This window comes from Triticum aestivum, chromosome 2D (assembly GCF_018294505.1).
Source record: "Triticum aestivum cultivar Chinese Spring chromosome 2D, IWGSC CS RefSeq v2.1, whole genome shotgun sequence".
NCBI classification, from domain to species: Eukaryota; Viridiplantae; Streptophyta; class Magnoliopsida; order Poales; family Poaceae; genus Triticum; species Triticum aestivum.
The window spans coordinates 356,528,533-356,550,226 of NC_057799.1; positions in this window are offsets into that span (position 1 = coordinate 356,528,533).

The window sequence follows — 21,694 nt, forward strand, 5'->3', positions numbered from 1 at the left end:
TGTCAACAAAACTTTACAAGATTGATAGCAACTACTCATAGGGATACATAGAGGCCATAGCAAGCATTCAAATTACTTAGAACTCTAATAATTTAACATGCAAGATCATCTATAGAAGCACCAAGAGTAGCTAATTATTCACAATATAAACCACTAAGCAAAAACTAATTGGACAAACAGAGGAGTCACATACCAAGCAACAATCCCCTGAAACAGTTTCAGAAATGGAGCTTCGAGCAAAGAGATCGAAATCCGCGGGTTCGAGAGCAAGAACACGAGAGAGAGAGAGCAATGGTGAATTTTGTCTGGATGTAGGTGATGATGTGGTGCGAAGAGATAAGTGAGGGGGCCCACGTGGGGACCACAACCCACCAGGGCGTGCCTGGGGCTCGTGGCGCACCCAAGTGGGTTGTACCCACCTGGTGCACCTCCCTCTGACATTATTTACACCAAAAATTCTTATATATTCAGAAAAAATCGTATTAAATGTTCAGAGCATTCTGAGAACTTTTATTTTTGGGTCATTTTTTATTGTACTGGAAATTCAGAAAACAAACAAAACATGGCATTTTATTTTATTTAACTAATAAAAACAGAAAACAAAGGTAGGGACAGAAGGTAGTGCTAACTAAATTCATCAACTTCATACCTCTAAAAATGATCCATTAATAAGGTTGATCAACTCTTATTAACAACCATTTTCGATTAGCATGAAACCGAAGAACTTTCGTAAATCACTAAGTTACCTCAATGGGGATATGAATGTCCCCAACAATAAGCATTTCATATTTATTTGTAACAGTAGGTAGAGGTAGTTGAAAACTTCCAATAGTGATTGTCGGAGATTTTTCAATAACATTAATACCATTCACTTGGAATTGTTTCTTTGGAAAGTGCACCGTATGCTCATTACCATTGATATGAAAAGTGACCTTGCTTTTATGGCAATCAATAACAGCCCCTGCAGTATTCAAGAAGTGTCTACCAAGGATAATCGACATGTTGTCGTCCTCGGGCATCTCAAGTATAACAAAGTCAGTCAAAATAGTAACATTAGCAACAACAACTGGCACATCCTCACAAATATTGATAGGTATGGCAGTTGATTTGTCAGCCATTTGCAAAGATATTTCACTAGGCATGAGTTTATTCAAATCAAGTCTTTTCTATAAAGAGAAAGGCATAACACTAACACCAGCTCCTAAGTCACAGAAAGTAGTTTTCACATAATTTCTTTTGATGGAGCAAGGTATAGTTGGTATTCCCGGATCTCCAAGTTTTTTAGGTACTCCATCTTTAAAAGTATAATTAGCAAGCATGGTGGAGATTTCAGTTTCCGGTATTTTTCCCTTATTGGTGATGATGTCTTTCATGTATTTTGCATAAGGAGGCATTTTCAAGATATCAGTCAACCGAGTACGCAAAAAGACTGGCCTCAGCATTTCAGCAAAGTGTTCAAATTCTTCATCATCTTTCTTTTTAGTTGACTTAGGTGGAAAAGGCATAGGTTTTTGAACCAATGGTTCTCTTTCTTTACCGTGTTTTCTAGCAATAAAGTCTCTTTTATCATATCGTGTATTCTTGGGTTGTGGGTTATCAAGATCGGCTGCAGGTTCTATCTCAACATCATTGTCTGGTTCTTTACTGTTTGTTTGAGTATTTTCATGAACCTCGTCATTATCTTTTTCATTATCAGAAGGTGAGTGTTCATTACCAGACTGAGTTTCAGCATCAGAGATAGAAATTTCATTATCATTATCAGGAGGTTTTTCTACTTCAGGTTCACTAGAGGCTGCAAAGTCCTATCATTTTTTTTTCTTTTTTTCTTTTTAGAAGGACTACATGCATCCGTGTTAACTCTTTGAGAGTCTTGTTCAATTCTTTTTGGCTGTCCCTCAGGAGAAAGTGGTTCCTGAGTCATTTTACCTCCTCTAGTTGCTACTCTGACAACAAAGTCACTTATATTATTATTCATTTCATCTAGAAACTCTCTTTGAGATTTAGCAACTTGTTCTAACTGAGTTTGAACAATAGAAGCATGCTTTCCCACACCTCTAATATCATTTGAGATTCTAAATAACAAGTCACTCAAGGGAGCAATCATATCAGAATTGTATTTCAATTGTTTCATAACATTTGCATTGAAGTGATCTTGTTTTCTAATGTAGTTTTCAAACTCATAAAGGCATTGGCTAGGGTGCATATTGTGAGGATTGTCATTATCATTAAATTTCATTAGAGATTTACCTCTACCACCTTAGGTGGAGGTGGTGTATCAAGCCCATGTATTTCTTCAATAGGAGGTAAATTTTTGATGTCCTCAGCTTTAATACTTTTTTCCTTCATAGATTTCTTTGCCTCTTGCATATCTTCACGACTGAGATATAATATACCCCTCTTCTTTCGAGTGGGTTTAGGCGGTGGTTCAGGAAGAGTCCAATCATCATAATTTTTCAATATGTTATTCAATAATTCTTCAGCTTTCCCAATAGTTCGTTCCTTGAAACCACAACCAGCACAACTATCTAGGAAATCCCTAGAAGCATCGGTTAGTCCATTATAGAAGATATCAAGTATTTCATTTTTCTTAAGAGGATGATCAGGCAAAGCATTAAGTAATTGGCAAAGCCTCCCCCAAGCTTGCGGGAGACTCTCTTCTTTAATTTGCACAAAGTTAAATATTTCCTGTAAGGCACCTTGTTTCTTATGAGCAGCGATTTTTTTATTCAAAGAAGTAATAAGTCATATCCTGGGGACTATGCACACTACCAGGAGAAAGAGTATTGTACCAAGCTTTAGCATCACCCTTTAATGAGAACGGAAATAATTTGATAATAGAGTAATAACGATTTTTCTCATCATGAGTAAAAAGGGTGTCTATGTCATTCAACTTAGTAAGATGTGCCACAACAGTTTCAGTTTCATAACCATGGAAAGGATTAGATTGAACCAAAGTTATTAACTCTGGGTTGACAGAGAATTCATAATCCTTATCATCAATAAAGATAGGTGAAGTAGCAAACTTAGGATCATATTGCATTCTAGCATTCAAGGATTTTTCTTTATACTTGCATAATAATTTCTCTAGATCATCTCTATCCTTACAAGCAAGAATATCTCTAGTTCTCTCCTCATTCGTAACATAACCTTCCGGTACTTTTGGCAATTCATATCTAGGAGGGCTAGTTCTAGCTGGTGTTTCAAGATTTCCAGTTTCAAGCTCATCACCAGTTTCAACAACATCATGTTGTCTTACTCAAGCAATTTGTTCATCAAGAAAGTCACCAAGTGGCACATCATCATCATCAAGCAAGGTACTAGCATCATCATAAGTATTCTTCATAGCAGAAGTAGCATCATCAATAACTTGTGACATATCAGGATTAATAGCATGTGGTGGTGTTGCAAGTTTACTTATAACAGAAGGTGAATCTAAAGCAAAGCTAGATGGCAATTCCTTACCTCCTCTTGTCTTAGAGGGATAAATCTTAGTCTTAGCATCCTTCATATTCATCATAGTGATAAACTGATAATAATCCCAAGTGACTCCGCAAATATAGCTATGCTCCCCGGCAACGGCGCCAGAAAAAGGTCTTGATAACCCATAAGTATAGGGGATCGCAACAGTTTTCGAGGGTAGAGTATTCAACCCAAATTTATAGATTCGACAAAGGGGAGCCAAAGAATATTTGCAAGTATTAGCAACTGAGTTGTCAATTTAACCACACTTGGAGATTAATTATCTACAGCAAAGTGATCAGTAGCAAAGTAGTTTGATAGTTTTGATAATAGTAGCGACAGCAATAGTAACAGTAACAGTGATAACAGCAGTTTTGTAGCAAGTGCAACAGTAATGATAGCAGTAGTAACTTAGCAAGAACAATATAAGATAAATTCGTAGGCATTGGATCGGTAATTTGTTGGATGATATTCATCATGTGACAGTCATAACCTAGGGCGATGCGGCACTAGCTCCAGTTCATAAATATAATGTAGGCATGTATTCCGTAAATAGTCATACGTGCTTATGGAAAGAACTTGCATGACATCTTTTGTCCTACCCTCCCATGGCAGCGGGGTCCAATTGGAAACTAAGGGATATTAAGGCCTCCTTTTAATAGAGAACCAGAACAAAGCATTAACACACGGTGAATACATGAACTTCTCAAACTACGATCATCACCGGGAGTGATCCTGACTATTGTCACTCCGAGTTTCCGGATCATAACATGTAGTAGGTGACTATAACTTGCAAGATCAGATCTAGAACATGGATATAATGGTGATAACATAAATGGTTCAAATCTGGAATCATGGTACCCGGGCCCAAAGTGACAAGAATTAAGCATGGCAAAGTCATAGCAACATCAATCTCAGAACATAGTGGATACTAGGGATCAAGCCCTAACAAAACTAACTAGATTACATGATGAATCTCATCCAACTCCTCACTGACCAGCGAGCCTACGAAGGAATTACTCACTCCTGGTGGGGAGCATCATGGAATTGGTGATGGAGAAGGGTTGGTGATGACAAAGATCAAAGATCCCCCTCTCCGGAGCCCCAAACGGACTCCAGATCTAGCCTCCCGATGAAGAACAGGAGGTGACAACGGCTCCGTCTCGTGGATCATGATAATTCTTTCTCCCTGAATTTTTCTGGAAAAATAGGGTTTTATAGCGTCGGTTTTAAGGTCTGCGGGGCCTCCAGGTTTGGGCAACCCACCTGGGCGCGCCCTGGTGGGTTGTGCCCACCCAGGTGCCCCCGCAGGTGGCTCTTGGCTCTTGAAATTCTCTTTGATTGGGTAAAAATTCCTCGCAAAGTTTCGTTCCATTTCGAGGACTTTTATTTCTGCACAAAAGCAACACCATGGTAGTTCTGTTGAAAACAGGGTCAATCTGGGGTTAGTTTCATTCAAATCATGCAAATTAGAGTCCAAAACAAGAGGAAAAGCATTAGGAAAAGTAGATACATTGGAGATGTATCAATGAGCCACAGAAGAAACACCCAGACGAATATGCTCTTGTTGACAGAATTCTCTCATAGCACCTTTAGACAGATTAGTGCCATTATTGCCAGAACAAGCCTGTGACGCTGCATCGATGTAACTCACCATTAACAATGGTCATGGACTTAGATCGTCGGGTTATCTGTCTGGCCAAACTTTCATCCTCCGGTAACTCGCCCCGGGTCATATAAGCCAAGTAGGGAAGTGTCCGATCAGGAATAGCATGGAGAGCCGCCACCAACTGCGCCTCCGGGTCAGGAATAGCCAAATCCTTTTCTGATGGCAACTTGACTGAAGGATTATGCAACACATCAAGAAACACATTAGGGGGTACCGGATTACGTTGAGACCCAAGCGGCTCAAAGCATCATCCACCTCATTCTTCCTTCGATCAAGATGCTCCACCTGATAACCTTTAAAGTGACCAGCAATATTGTTAACCGCCCAGCGGTAAGCCGCCATGAGCGGGTCTTTGGAATCACATGTGCCTGACACTTTCTGAGCCACCAAATCGGAGTCGCCAAAGCACCTAACCCGGCTCAAATTCATCTCCTTCGCCATCCATAGGCCATGGAGCAGAGCCTCATATTCAACCGCATTGTTAGTACAAGGAAACATCAACCTTAAAACATAACAAAATTTGTCACCTCGTGGGGAGGTCAAAATAACTCCAGCCCCCGAGCCTTCTAATTGCATGGACCCATTAAAGTGAATAGTCCAATATGTGTTATCAGGCTTCTCCTCGGGCGTCTACAACTCCGTCCACTCATTAATGAAATCCACAAGAGCCTGAATTTAATAGTTGTTCTTGGCACATACTTTAAACCATGGGGACTAAGCTCAAGAGCCCATTTAGCCACTTGGCCTGTAGCCTCTCTGTTCTGAATAATATCCCCCAAAGGGGCAGAACTGACAACTGTAATAGGATGGCCAAGAAAATAATGCTTCAGCTTACAGCTGGCCATGAATACCCCATATACCTGAAGGAAATATGCCCTAGAGGCAATAATAAAGTTGTTATTTTATATTTCCTTATTCATGATAAAGGTTTATTATTCATGCTATAATTGTATTGATCGGAAACCTTAATACATGTGTGAATACATAAACAAACACTCGTCCCTAGTGAGCCTCTACTTGACTAGCTCGTTGATCAAAGATGGTTAAGGTTCCTAACCATGGACATTAGTTGTCACTTGATAACAGGATCACATCATTAGGACAATGATGTGATGGACAAGACCCATCCGTTAGCCTAGCATTATGATTGTTCAGTTTTATTGCTCTTGCTTTCTTCATGTCAAATACATATTCCTTCGACTATGAGATTATCCAACTCCCGGATACCGGAGGAATGCCTTGTGTGCTATCAAACGTCACAACGTAACTAGGCGATTATAAAGATGCTCTACAGGTATCTTCGAAGGTGTTTGTTGAGTTTGCATAAATCGAGATTAGGATTTGTCACTCCGAGTTTCGGAGAGGTATCTCTGGGCCCTCTCGGTAATACACATCATAAGCTTGCAAGCAAACGACTAAGGAGATAGTCACGATGTGAGGTATTACAGAACGAGTAAAGAGACTTGCCAGTAGCGAGATTGAACTAGGTATGTAGATACCGACGATCGAATCTCGAGCAAGTAACATACCGATGGACAACGGAATTATGTTGTCATAATGGTTCGACCGATAACGATCTTCGAGAATATGTAGGAGCCAATATGAGCATCCAGGTTCCTCTATTGGTTATTGACCTGAGAGGTGTCTCGGTCATGTCTACATAGTTCTCGAACCCATAGGATCCGCACGCTTAACGTTCGTTGACGATATAGTATTATATGAGTTATGTGATTTGGTGACCGAATGTTGTTCGGGGTCCCGGATGAGATCACGGACATGACGAGGAGTCTCGAAATGGTCGGGAGGTAAAGATTGATATATATATATATAGGACGATGGTATTCGGACACCGAAAGCGTTCTGGAAGGTATCGGGTATTTATCGGAGTACCGGAGGGGTTACCGGACACCCCTGGGGGAATATATCGGCCATATGGTCCATGAGTGGGGAGCACACCTGCCCACAAGGGGTGTCATGCCCCCCTATGGCAGGAGGCCGATTGGGAGAAGGAAAAGAGAGGGTTCGGCCCCCCTTCCTTCTCTCTTCCCCCTTCCCTTTTCTCTCAGGTGGTTTATGGAAGGGGGGCGCCACTTGGGGAAACCCCAAGTAGGATTCAGATCCTACTTGGGGCGCACCCTGGCTGCCTCCCCTCTCCCTCCCACCTATATATATATGGGGGGGCACCCTCAACACACCCCAGACATTTGCCTAGCCATGTGCGGCGCCCCCCTCCACCGTTTACGCCTCCGGTCATATTTTCGTAGTGCTTAGGCAAAGCCCTGCAGAGATCACTTCACCATCACCGGCACCATGCCGTCGTGCTGACGGAACTCATCTACTACCTCGACATCTTGCTGGATCAAGAAGGCGAGGGACGTCACCAAGCTGAACGTGTGCAGAACTCGGAGGTGTCGTACGTTCGGTACTTGATCGGCCGGAGGTAGAAGAAGTTCGGCTACATCAACCGCGTTGTCAAACGCTTCCTATTACGGTCTACGAGGGTATGTAGACACTCTCCCCCTCGTTGCTATGCATCTCCATGGATATATCATTGCGTGTGCGTATATTTTTTTTGTTTTCCATGCAACGATTCCCAACAGTGGCATCATGAGCCAGGTCTATGCGTAGATGATATGCACGAGTAGAACACAAAGAGTTGTGGGCGGTGATAGTCATACTGCTTACAACCAACATCTTATTTTGATTCGGCGGTATTGTGGGTTGAACCGGCCCGGACCAACCTTACATGTCCACGCACATGTGACCGGTTCCACCGACAGACATGCAACTAGTTTTGCATAAAGGTGGCTGGTGGGTGTCTGTTTCTCCTACTTTAGTTGAATTGAATTTGACTGCGGCCGGTCCTTGAAGAAGATTAAAACAACAAACTTGACGAAACACCGTTGTGGTTTGATGCGTAGGTAAGAACGGTTCTTGCTAGAAGCACTACAAAAAAAGACACATCCGTGACATTTCGGGTCGAACGAAAAAAAATGTTGTCATACTTATGACACTTCTATGACGATAATTGTGAAAAAACCCGGTATCACCATGGATGTGGTGGGGTCCTACTTCTATGACAAAAAATCATGACAGAAAATGGGCTTTTCGTCCTGGGCGGGCTGGAGACGCAGCTGCATGACATTCTTTGGGCCGTCCATGACGGAAAAAACCGTGATAGAAGCGAGGGCGAGGAAAATATCGGGGTGTTCCCGGTTACGGTGGGTGGTCAGGGCCAAGCAATGCGTGTTTCTCTTGTACACGCGCGTGGGTGCGAGGCGTTGGGCTCTAACTGAACCCGAGTGATTGCACTGCAGGCTACGCGTTACTGAACCCGAGCGAGCGATCGATGGCTGTTAACTGAACCCGATCGAGCGATTCCTTCGCTACTGCTGCTAACTGAAGCCGATCGATGCTGCCTCTGGATGAACAGTAAGCGTTGCTGGGGGGGTTTGAATGAACAGTTCCCGGTGGGGGTGGATGAACAGGACCCCGTGGTGTTGCCTCTGGATGAATAGTGACTGTTGCTGGGGGGGTTTGGATGAACAGTTCCCGGTGGGGGTGGATGAGCAGGACCCCGTGGTGTTGCCTCTGGATGAACAGGACCCCGATCGATCGAGCCGGTTGGGGCTGGATGAACAGGACCCCGTGGAGGGCTGGATGAACAGGACCACCCCGTGGAGGGCAGGATGAACAGTAGACTGTGGAGGGCTGGATGAACAGTAGCCCATGGAGGGGTGGTTGAACAGGAGCCCGTGGAGAGGTCTGGTTGAACAGTAGCCGGTGGAGTAGCGCGCGGTGGAGGCTGGATGAATAGGAGCCCGTGGATGAACAGTCGCAGGTGGAGGCTGGAGGAGGTCGACGGTGGATGAACAGTAGCCCATGGAGGCTGGAGGGGGTCGACGGTGGAGATGAACAGTATCCCGTGGAGTCCCGTTTTGCGGTACGCCACACCCCTCCCGATGAATAGGACCCCCGTTTCGACCGTAGCGCTCCAACACAAGTCTGTTTCCTCCGTTTTGCGGTACGCCACACCCCTCCCGATCAATAGGACCCCCGTTTCGACCGTAGGAGGTCCGTTTCCTCCGTTTTGCGGTACACCATACCCCTCCCGATGAACAGGATCCCGTTTCGAACGTGGCCGGTCGAACACAAGGCCGTTTCCTCCGTTCTGCGGTACGCCATGCCTCATTTGCATCGGATGTTCCGTCCAAGCCCTCCCGATGAACACGACGACGCATTCCGTTCTGACCCAGCCGGTTGGCTCCACATGAACACGATGATGACGCTGGTTCTCCGTTCCGACCCAGCCATGTACACGAGCCCTGGCAGTACGTATGCGCGAGGCGTTCGAGACCCCGCCCGTATGTACGTACGTGGCCGTATTTACTTTCTTGCACCCTGGTCGCTGTACGTACGTGTACATGCTACGTGCGCGCCTCTACTATGACACGGGCGCGCCTCTACATCGACCAGTATGTACGTACACATTCGCGACCAGAATGAACAATGCTACGTATGCTTCGACCAGGTGGGTCCCGACTGTCAGCCACTTCCTTGCGTCCGAAGATGTAGCTGGTGGGTCCCAGCAGTCAGGGGGTGAATCGTTTTTTTTGCCCGGACGCACTTCCTTGCGTGCGAAGATGTAGCTGGTGGGTCCCAGCAGTCAGGGGGAAATGTTTTTTTGTGAAATACGGTGGCCCGTCCGTTGTGTCCCCGCTGTCAGGTGGAGGAATAATTATTTTGCGCGTAATAAGGAGGCACTTCCTTGCTGTGGCCATGGACCCAGCTGTCAGCCTCTCCACGCACAATACTCTTCCGATGGAAGTCATTCCTTGACCATGTTGACCATGCCGCACCGAGAGCACCAGGGCGGTGGACGACGGCGAGGCCTAGGAAGGGGACGACGCGGAGCCGGGGAAGACGCGGCAGTGGAAGCCCGCGCGGAGAGGAGTACGAGGGTTCACTGGTTCGGCTGCGGTGTGAGGCTGCCATCGCCGCAGGTCCCGGCCAGCAGTGGGAATAGTAGGGGCGGTGAGGCCTCCGCGGCAGCACAACCGGCCACGGAAGGCAGGAGCATGCGGCATGACTGGCACTGCTTTGGGCGGCTGGAGCAAGAAGACAGAAGGTTGAAGAAGCACTACGGCCGTTGGATGGACATCGTACGGTCATTGGAGCTAGAATCGTTCATATTGACTAAGTTGACAAAGCACTCCGTCCCTGTCAACTTAGTAGGCCCACAAGTCTGCCACCCACCAAGGTGGGTCCCAACTAGCAGGGGGAGTATTCATTTTTTTGTGCGTAATAAGGCGGCACTTCCGATGGGTCCGAGCTGACAGTAGGGGGAACGTTTTTTTCGTGAAATACGGTGGCCCGTCCGGTGGGTCCCAGCAGTCAGGGGGGAAACGTTTTTTCGCCAAATACGGTGGCCCATCTGGTGGGTCCCTGCTGTCAGGTGGAGGAATAATTATTTTCCGCGTAATAAGGAGGCACTTCCTTGCGGCTGCCATGGACCCAGCTGTCAGCCTCTCCACGTAAAGTACTCTTCCGATGGAAGTCGTTCCTTGACCACGTTGACCATGTCGCACCGAGAGCACCAGGACGGTGGACGACGGCGAGGCCTAGGAAGGGGACGACGCGGAGCCGGGGAAGACGCGGCAGTGGATGCCCACATGTAGAGGAGTATGAGGGTTCACTGGTTCGCTGCGGTGTGAGGCCGCCGTCGTCGCAGAATAATAGGGGGTGTGGGTGAGTAGAGGGATGGCCTGGCTAGCGGTGGGAGTAGTAGGGGCGGTGAGGCCTCTGCCACATCGCAGCCAGCAACGGGAGGCAGGAGCACGAGGCACGACTGGCGCTGGTTTGGGCGGCTGGAGCAAGAAGACCAGAGGTTGAAGAAGCAGTACGTACGACTGTTGGATGGACATCGTACGGTCACTGGAGCTAGAATCATGCATATTGACTAAGTTGACAAAGCCCTCCGTCCCCGTCAACTTAGTAGGCCCACAAGTTAGCCTGCCACTATACTGGGTCCCAGCTAGCAGGGGGAGTATTCATTTTTTTCTACGTAATAAGGACGCACTTCCTTGCGTGCGGAGATATAGCTGGTGGGTCCGAGCTATCAGCGGCGGTAACGTTGTTCTCATGAAATACAGAGGCCCTTTCAGTGGGTTCCAGATGTCAGGTGGAGGAATCATTATTTTGCGCGTAATAAGGAGGCATTTCCTTGCGTGCGGCCGTGGACCCAGCTGTCAGCCTCTCCACGTACAGTCCACTTCAGATGCATGTCGGTCGTTGACCACGTTGACCAGGCCGCGCCGAGAGCACCAGGGCGGTGGACGACGGCGAGGCCTAGGAAGGGAACGACACGGAGGCAGGGAAGACTCGGCAGTTGTTTCCCACGCGGAGGGGAGTACGACTGTACGAGGGTTTACTGGTTCGTCTGCCGTCGCCGGAGAATAACAGCAGGTGTGGGTGAGTAGAGGGATGGCTAGGCCAGCGATGGGAGTATGGTGGGGCGGTGAGGCCTGCGCGGCAGCACAGCCGGCCGCGGGGAGGAGGGAGCAGGCAGTCCCGCCGGCGCTTGTTTGAGCGGCTGGAGCAGGAAGAGCAGAGATTGAAGAAGCACGACGGCCGTTGGATGGACATCCAACAGTCACTGCTTGTGCGTCAACCTTTTTTTAGGAAAGCCTCAAATCTGTGGAAAACAGCATACAACCCATCTGCCATTATTTCTAATAATTTACAGCCCATTTGCTAATTCTTAAGGTTTTTTTGGAGCCCATATTCTTTTTGTTAGCATTACAGCCCATATTGTGGCCACGGTTAAAAAATTATACGAAATTTTGCATATTTCGGTGCGGTCCGAACTGTTTTTAATCCCGAAATTTCGAGTCACATTCAAACTGATTTTAAAAATAAATGTATATCAATATAAAATCCAACAAATTGTCCACGCATAAAAATTAATGCAATTTAAAATCTCGAAATGAAAAAAAGAAATTTGAAACTAATTGCCGGTTTGATGTGTTTTAAAAATGTACAGCCCATTTCTCATTACTGATAGGCCATTTTCTCGTCCAGCCGAATGAAGCTCTCCTCGTCTTGAAAGATTTGCAGCCCAACAGGCCTGACAAAGCGACTTACTTGGCAAATCACAAAAAAACTGGGCTAGCCATTTTCAGAAAGAAAAAAAACTACTGGGCTGGTCTGTGGTAAACATAAAAGAGAAGGCTGTCTAGACAGGCCAGAGTGCCCCGCACAGCCCAGTTGACACCCTGCTTCCGTCTCAAAAACAAATTAGATAAATGCCACTCCAATTATGGCGATTCATAAAAATGCCACTGCAATTTCCAAACTTTGAAAAATGCCACTGCAATTTTTGCAAACTTTGGAAAACGCCACTGCAATTTGCAAACTTTGAAAAACGCCACTCCAGACTTCGAAAAATGCCACTGGAAATGGCATGAAATGGCATTTTTCAAAGTTTGGAAATTGCAGTGGCATTTCTCAGAAACACCAGATTTGGAGTGGCATTTATCAAATTAACCCAAAACAAAAATAACTGGGCGAGCTGCTGGGTCCCTGGTGTCAGCCGCTCGTTGTGCAATTCTCTCGTTTATTGACTACGTTGACAATGGCATGGGACCCAGATGTCAGAAATCCATTAGGAGGAGCCATTTTTTATTGGCTTGAAATAAGGAGGCACTTGCTTGCGTACTGCCATGACCTTGGCGGGTCCCTGCTGTCATCCTCTCCACGTACAATCATCTCCTGATTGTGTACGCGTCAACTTGGTAGGCCCACAAGTCAGCCTCTAAACCCGTGGAGGACAAATACAACCCATTTAAAAAAATAACAGCCCATTCCATACGTTCAAACGGAAAGTTCAACATTCAGAGCAAAGTAACAGGTTTGATCCACATATAGAGTACTGAACTTCCACGTTGACAACCATCATAGCCAAGTTAACTATCTACTCCCACTAATACTTTAGTAGCGTACAAGTACTAACTTACTCTTAGCTAACTAGACGATGCCAGCCGCCATTTGCGGTGCACGCTAAATGCCGGCACCGGCGTCCTCCGCCTCGCCTCGGACTTGCCAGAGGTGCGATAGGGCACGTTGCTTGCGCGCGTTGGCCCTTTCCATGCCGGCGTGGTCCACTGAAGCTTCGGCTTCTAAGCGAGAAACCCACTTGACGAGCTGGTAGTAAAAATCAGCGTCGTGAACGCGTGCGTGCCCGACAGCCTCTAGGGTTGTTTGTCGGGACCGGCCTCCACGTAGTCGGCCCAGTTGCGGGCGCTCTGCTCGCGACTCAGAGCGTCGGTGCGCTGCTGCTCCATGTCCCGCTGGCGGCGCAAATCGGCGATACGCTGCTCCTCCGCCAAGCGGTTGCGCTCCAACAACTCCTGCTCCTCCGCCAGGCGGTCGCGCTCCAACAAGTCCTCGATCTCCGCATTGCCATCTAAAGACCGATAGAATGCCTCCTCCCTCCGTCTGCCTTCCGGTGAAAAACCGAACACTAGTTCCGGCGATGACCGCCTCCGGCCTCGCCTATCGCGGACGGGCGGGGGCATGGCGGACGTGGCGAGAGCGAGGATAAGTGGCGATCGACGTCGGGCCGGTGGGGGCTTATGAGGATAGGGCGAGTTGGGTCACGGTGCCACCATAGAAGGCCGGGAAACAGTACTTATAGGCGGAAGGTAGCGCGACGGTCATCGGAATTCAATGCATAATTAAGCAGGCATGGCTTAGCGCGCCAGCTTGCCGTGGAAAACTAGAGAAACTGAAATTCTGACTGTGCTGTCCCGTCCCGTCCGTGCTGGGTCGCACGCCGGCATGACGGTCAAACGAGTGCACTCGAATCATCTCCCTCCTTGTCAATAATGATTCCACGGATTTAAAAGGCCCGCAACAATTAAAGCGCATCTTTTTTCGCATCAGTTAGCTGCCTTAATTACGGCCGGCTGCATGCAGGCACTCAAAATCGCTCGCAGCCAGTACGCGGAGCAGCATGCAACGAGTCGCAGCCGAGGGCATTAGTTGATGAACTTTAGCTGGGAGATAAGGCATTTGCGAACGTTTTCGCTGGCAGTTTCTTCAGATTCGCATGGCATTTTCTTCAGAGCAGCTTGTCAGTTTCTTCAGAGGTAGGCATTTTTATTCAAAAAACTGGCCACTTCGGATCTTGCGTCGCAACTAAAACTGCCAGGAGCGCATTAGTAGGCTAGCTAGTGATCGATCAGTAACTTTGTAAACACTGAGCGAACAGATATAAGGAACTGTTAATGCATCTCAATGATTCACAGATCATATACAAATATGTAGCTCCAAAAGCAAAGATCAGCCACAACTAAAACCAACTAGTACGATTCCCATACATAAGATCAACATGTTAATGCATCTCAATGATTCACAGATCATATACAAATATGTAGCTCCAAAAGCAAAGATCTAGAAAAAACATATGTTCTTCCTACTAACATGGATGCTTCTCTTGGCCAACATTCAGTACAGACTGAAAGACAAATTTGTTTGTGAAGTCTACAATTCCTCTTGCAAACGTAAGTGGTTTCACCAACAGCTGGAACCATGAGAATGAACCACACATGATGGAGGAACATCCACTGCAATATGATTTGGTCTTCTCTCGATCACACGGCGAGACTATTTTCGGAATACAAACTTTAACTTAGGCAAAATGATGCCCATTGTATAATCAGACCAAAGCAATGAAGCACCTAGTGTTGGCCAATAAATAGTACAGTACTACTTTTCTGCAGTCCATGAAGTGACTATCCAATCTTTCTGTGTCTATTTTCAAATGGCACTGCATGCAGTGACTATACTATTCTCTTGTGCAGTTCAACCAAAATTGCGGTCACTTTGTGTGTTTGCCAAATAGCAACGGGCAGACATCTCTGTCTGCACAAATATCAAGCAGCTAGTAAACATATACCCCACCTTGTATTTTCGGTTTAAACATGTCTCTTCCGCTTAGCATCTGTCATGTTTTGCACTGGACAATTTGATACAGTCATGTTTTGCCCTGGACAATTTCATACTGAATTGATTTGCTTGTTCAGAGCAGAAATATAGTGCCTATTCTTCATCAGACCAAGGATATCCATGTTCGCAGTGATGGAAGAGGTGAAATCGATACAACCGAAATTGAGCATCCAATCATTGAATCCTGTCCTGCACCTCCAATGTAGGTCCACCCTGCCAATAAATTCACATGCAAACCACTAGTATTACTATCTAATGACAGTACAAAAAGAGTAGCAAGATAGTAGCAAACCATGTACCTTCTTAATGAACAGCTCATAGTGCCACCAATTGGATATAAAGGTTTGGAAGAAAACATGCTCCTAATGTTGAACCAGTTGGACTTTTTGTGCAGTTCCACTAAAATCGAGCATCCCTGTTTGCATAGATATTGAAAGTGTGATTACTATAAAAGTGGCACTAGTTGAAGCATAGACTCACAAATATAAGCATTCCAATTTCTTAATGGGAAAAGGTAGCAAGACTGTTTCTAACCACCTGTTTGAAGGAATAAATAAGGCAACAACGGCTGATGTCAGAAAGGCATATATAGTTCTTTCTGAAAGAATGATCGATTCCTGACCTTTCCTCTTCTTTTAAGCATATTTTGTGCAGTTCAACTAAAACAAAATGCCATCACCGCCTTGACAATTCAGTGACACTGTAACAAAAGGAAATGACTTAACATTACATCATGATGTCAGGTATGTAGTCGACATGCATTAGAGACAAACTTACAGACCTCCTCTGATAACATAATGAACATTAATTTTAACAAAGGTGTGACTAGCTTTACCGGGATAATTTGAGTGAACTCTACACCCTCTGTTCCTTAATATAAGACGTTTTCGCGTTCAATTTAAAGTACCCAAACGTCTAGTATTTAGAAAAACAGGTAGTAGTTTTCTTGAGCACATATCCGGGAAAGCTTGCCACACTTTATTTATGTCCATATGCTAATGCAACACCATTCAATTACTACAAATATACACTAATCCAGTGGCTAGTGCAATAGTAGAGTAGTTATTTTATTACAGGGTACAATACAATGGTTTTACTGAACAGATTTCAATAAACTCTAGCACTGGAAGATTTCTATAAGAATTAACAATACAAAATGTAAAGGTAACAAGTTTCAGCATTGGTATACTAGCTGTGCATGAGCATTAAACTGAATACAAAAGTCTGAAGGTAACTAGCATTATTAACTAATGACAGTATAAAAAAATTGCAAACCATGTACCTCCAAGGTAAATATCATTTCGAACTCGGGGGGGGGGGCTTAAAAATTGGTATCCCAATCTTGATAATCGATCAAACATAAAAACTTGATCGAACGTATCAAGAGAACAGCCGGAGGAGGAGGTGCCCAGTCTTCACCTTTCCTCTTGTCTTCATAATTTTTTGTGCAGTTTGACCAAAATAAAATGACATCAGCGACTTGGCATTTTGGTGACACTGTACAAAAAAATTAACTTATCTCATGAAAGTGAGGTATGTAATCTATAAGCACTAACAGTGCAAAAATCTGAAGGTAGTAACATGTTTCATCGTTGGTATACTGGTTGTGCAACAGCATTAGAATGCCTTAGATGAAAAATCTTTAATACATCCCATCAACAGCTAACCCTGAAATAATCCAGTGACATTAAATGGCATTGCTTAAATTTGTCGGTGGTTAACTCAAGAGGCCATCGCGCAATTCGTGAACCTTTGGAACGAGTTGCAGCCGATCCAACTCACTCAGGCTCACGATTATTCACTAACCTGGAGATGGACAAATGATGGTCAGTTTTCCTCCAGCTCGGCGTACGCTGCCACTCTTACTGCCAACATTAGGCCACCTTATGCGAAGCTGGCCTAGAGCTCGGATGCCCCTCCCAAATGTCAGTTCTTTGTCAGGCTGGCTGCTCAAGATCGTTGTCTAACGGCAGATAACCTTGCTAAGCGAGGGTGGCCCCATAATCCGCTGTGTCTGCTATGTCTACAAGAGCCTAAAACTGCTGCCCACCTGCTTACTTCTTGCTCTTTTGCGAAGGAAGTTTGGCACCTGACACTCTGCAAGCTGAACATGAGCCCGGCTAGGGCGGCAGTTCATGATGATTCCCTAGTTAGCTGGAGGCAGCGAACAAATGCTTCCATGGGAAAGGAAAGAGCGAAATCTTGGAGATCAATTTTGGCCCTGGTTTGGTGGAACCTCTCGAAAGAAAGAAATGATAGAACGTTTAGAAATATTTTTTGTCACCCCACACAACTATTTCTGAAGATTCAGGTCAAAGAAAAGGACTGGGTTGACGCTGGGCGTAAGCGTGCAATGGCTCTTGTAGAGCACCCCTAGAACCAGACTGATGTACTTCTGATGTATCTCTAACCCCAATCCTCCTTCTCTAATCTTGTTTTTGTAATTGTTTATTTCTTCTATATGCAATGAAAAGCAGTGGCCCTGCCTTTTCGTCAATTTTTTTTATCGGTGGCATTAGACTGAGTGCGGCATTAGTTAAATGTGGCATCACTTTAGCAGTAGCATTGCTTGACTTGACTGCTGGCATTATACTAACAGCAAAAAAGCGACAATAAGGATGTGTTTGGTTTAAGGGACATGCTAGGCCCATTCGGACAGTGGGCGCACCAGTACGATGTACCTCTACGGACGCATAGAGTGGTGAGGGAGGTATGGTTGCCCAGAGCAACAAATATCCAGGCAACATATGTGGATTACGTCCCATTTTTGTTCTCTTTAGCCACCTTTTTCCTATGTGAGGACAACAAACCAATCAACCTGGTCATTCTCTATTGCGTTGTCATGCCTTTCTACCATTCTTCAACCAAGAGACACGAGACTAGTTCCTTAGCTACTGATTTCCCCCTTTCAACCTAGATGCGGGTCCGATGCCTACTCTCTTGGACAGTACAGTCTCCCTTCCTTTCCTTATTCAACCCAGACATGGATTAGTCTGCATGAAGTAGAGTTTCCTTTAATAGTGCAAATTAAGGTTTTCGTCTGCGTGACAAGCAGAGCAGAGGAGGAGAAATTGGGAAGATGGTGGAGTGGAAAAAGATCCACATGCAGCGACATGGCAGATGGGGCAATAGAACAAGGGTATGGTTCGAAAAGAGGTAGCATACCTGAGGGTCGGCGGGAAGTGGCTTCGCTCGTGGTCGTCGTCCTCCGCACGCACTACGACAGCGAGCTTGGGGACGGAGGCCATCCCGCGCGGGCTCTAGGTCTGAGAGGACGGCCTTGTCGTCAGTGCGTGACCTCGCTCGCCGACGACGAGTGCGTCAACGTTGCACGTCCTTTTCTTCCTCGGCGGATCTGTGACCACCGGTGAGGAGGGAGAGAGAGGCCGTCTTTTTTAGATCTGGAGAGAGGGTGATAGTGTGAGAAGCAAGTGGGCAACCCTTAGCAAGAAAGCTCTGAAGCTCCACCCTATATATATTTTTATACTACTATTACTAGAGGTGGAGTAGTGGTAGAGTAGTTTATATTTTCTCTGCAAACAGTACCAGTTAGTCGTGCTTCAAAACTGAACGGCACGCCATTAAAAAAATAAAGTCGAGAAATAATGCGGCACTTCGGGCCAACGCGGCCAGATCACGTTTTGCACGAGAAATTACACACCATGTTTCGTTGACATGTGGTCCCGTTCCAACATGTCAGTGAGACGAGTCCTTTTGTACAATTTCCGAAAGGACGTGTAGGCCGGGGCGCCTCTTCGTGTACTGTGGCAAACTGGCAACCGTCCACCAACTCTTCGCCTTTCCCTCTCGATTTGGAACTGCTGTCGCACACTCTTCCTCCCTCCTCCATTTGCCTTCACCCTTCCTTCTGCCATTGTTCGATCGTCTTCTCCATGGAGGGAACAAGCCGGAAACAACCCCGTTATTCTCGCCCTGATTTGAAAGATGACGTGGTGGAGGAACTCATTGATCGGTGCGACGTCATCACCTCGGCTAGCATGGCAGGTTCGTTCAAGCCCATTCTCGACTCAACTAATAACATCATTACAAGGAACCCAAGGGTCCCGGAGCGGTTTGATCTCCCTTATATTCTTCGCTATAAGCCTGTTCGCATGGGCGCGGACGACGGAGGCCTCGCCTTGTGCAAGTTGATGCCGCTTGATAATGATACGTGTGATGTCAAGATGCCATCGCTTAAGGGTAAGGCCTGGGCTGGCGCAAATGGAGATTGGGTTGTTTATATTGGGTACAATTGCGAGTGGGAACTTGTGAATGTGTACACTCGTCAGCGGATTCCACTTCCAAAAATCTCAGAGTGCCCTGAGGTTGAGCACACAGATGATCTACGTACGTTCAAATACTATCATGGTGACTGCCGTCTACTGAAGATAGCAATTTGTCGAGTTCCCAACCGTTCTTGGAATTACAAGAACTATGAAGTTGTTGCTATCTTCGACAAGCTTGTTGCCATCCTTACTCATTCCACGCTTCGTCGTCCATGGATATTGCTCAAAAATCAGTTTATGCACACAGATGGCTATTGTGATGCAATTGAATACGAGGATCTTGTGTTTGCTGCCACCACTCGTGGCATTGTTTTTGCATGGGATCCTCGTAGTTTCGGTATGTTTGTCTTCCACCGTAATTAAAATTGTTTCATCCACATGCATGCGGGTTAGCAAGTTTCCCTTTACTAATTAACCTTCTTCTTGTGTTTCCAAGGTCCTGTGAACATTCCACCACCTATACTTTAAAAAATTTATAAGCAAGGGGGAGATGATGATGGTGATGATCACGAGCATGAGGAGGAGCAGAACTTATATACTCAGTGGCGCCTGGCAACTAATTCCGATGGATCACCTCTTCTTGTCTGTATACAGTGCACTCAGATTGTTACTACTGAGGAAGCAGGTGTTGTCTCCCATGGTCGCCCTCCCCGGACCTATTCAAACACCCGTTGCATGGTATTCAGGATGGATACTAGTGTGCTAGCGCCAACATCTTCTCCCTGGTTCAGTATTGATAGTCTTGGAGAAAACTCACTCTTCCTTGGACCAAACTATCCAATGATGGTGAAAGGCGATCCAGCTGCTGTTGACACAATGTTACTACAATTTATGAGAAGCAACTGTATCTATACCTCGGACATTTCGGTGGTTCCATACCCTGGTCCTGATATATGCCGCTTTAGTCTGGATGATCAATCCTGCATTGCTCTCGATATTGACAATAGCTGGCCCTTCCCAGAGCACCTATGGTTCAAAGCAAGCGTTTCCAACGCCGAGGATTGGTTGAGTTGAAGTTCATTTCATTGCTTGTTATTTGTTGTGTGATGAAAACTTTAGTATTTGCTAGAATTTTTTGTTGGAAATAATCTATAATCCAACATGTATCGTCGTTGTCGTTGTGTGTTCACTACAGGAATCAGCTAATTTGTCGTCAGCCAAGGCGGACGGCAAAGGTACGGACGGCGAACAGCAAAGGCCTTTGCCGTCCGCTGCGGACGGCAAAAGGCACCGGCAAAAAAGGATCGGTAAAGAGCTTCTTTGCCGTCTGCTTTCTGAGGCGGACGGCAAAGGGGCCTTTGCCATCAGCGGCTGACGGAAAAGAAAGCCGACGGCAATAAATTCGTGTTAGTCCGTTGGGTGGCTAACGGCAGTATTTGCCGTCTGCGGCTGACGGCAAATAGCATCAGGCCTTTGCCGTCCGCCTAATGAGTTCAGTTGGTCGTCACTGCCCAGCAAATCTTTGCTGTCCGCCGCGGTAGCCAAAGGCTTTGCCGTCCGCCACTGTAGGCAAACTGACCAAATGGGTCAGCTCCCAGGAAGTACAGTTGGCTGCCACGTGGCTTCTTTGCCATCTGTCGCGTACGGCAAAGAGCCCATTGTCGTCGGTGGCTGACGACAAAGAGCCTGCATTGGCTCTTTTTTCTGTTTTTTTAAATCCAACAATTTTCACAGCAAATATATATGACATATATAGATATATTTCACAGGGTTATTTCACAGCAAACATATGACATATCCAGCACATAAGTTTCATCGTACATACATATATAGTTCCATCCATTCATACATAGCAAGTTACACATACACATTGTTCCATCATAGCAAGCTAAGAATACTAGAAGAGAATGAAAGAAAAAACAAGCACTTCATCATAGCAAGCTAGCTTCCCGTGAAGTGAATGAGATCTGCAAAATGGCAAATAAGAAAGTTACAAAAAAGGTGACTAGAAGAAGAAGTATATGTCATTTATGAGCTAACTTAGGTGAAATGGACCATTTATGAGCTAACTTAGGTGAAATGGATCGTTTATGAGCTAACTAAGGTGAAATGGATCGTTTATGAGCTAACTAAGGTGAAATGGGTCATTTTAGAGCTAACCTAGGTGAAATGGACCGTTTATGAGCTAACTTAGGTGAAATGGATCATTTATGAGCTAACTTAGGTGAAATGGATCATTTATGAGCTAACTTAGGTGAAATGGATCGTTTATGAGCTAACTAAGGTGAAATGGATCGTTTATGAGCTAACTAAGGTGAAATGGATCGTTTAT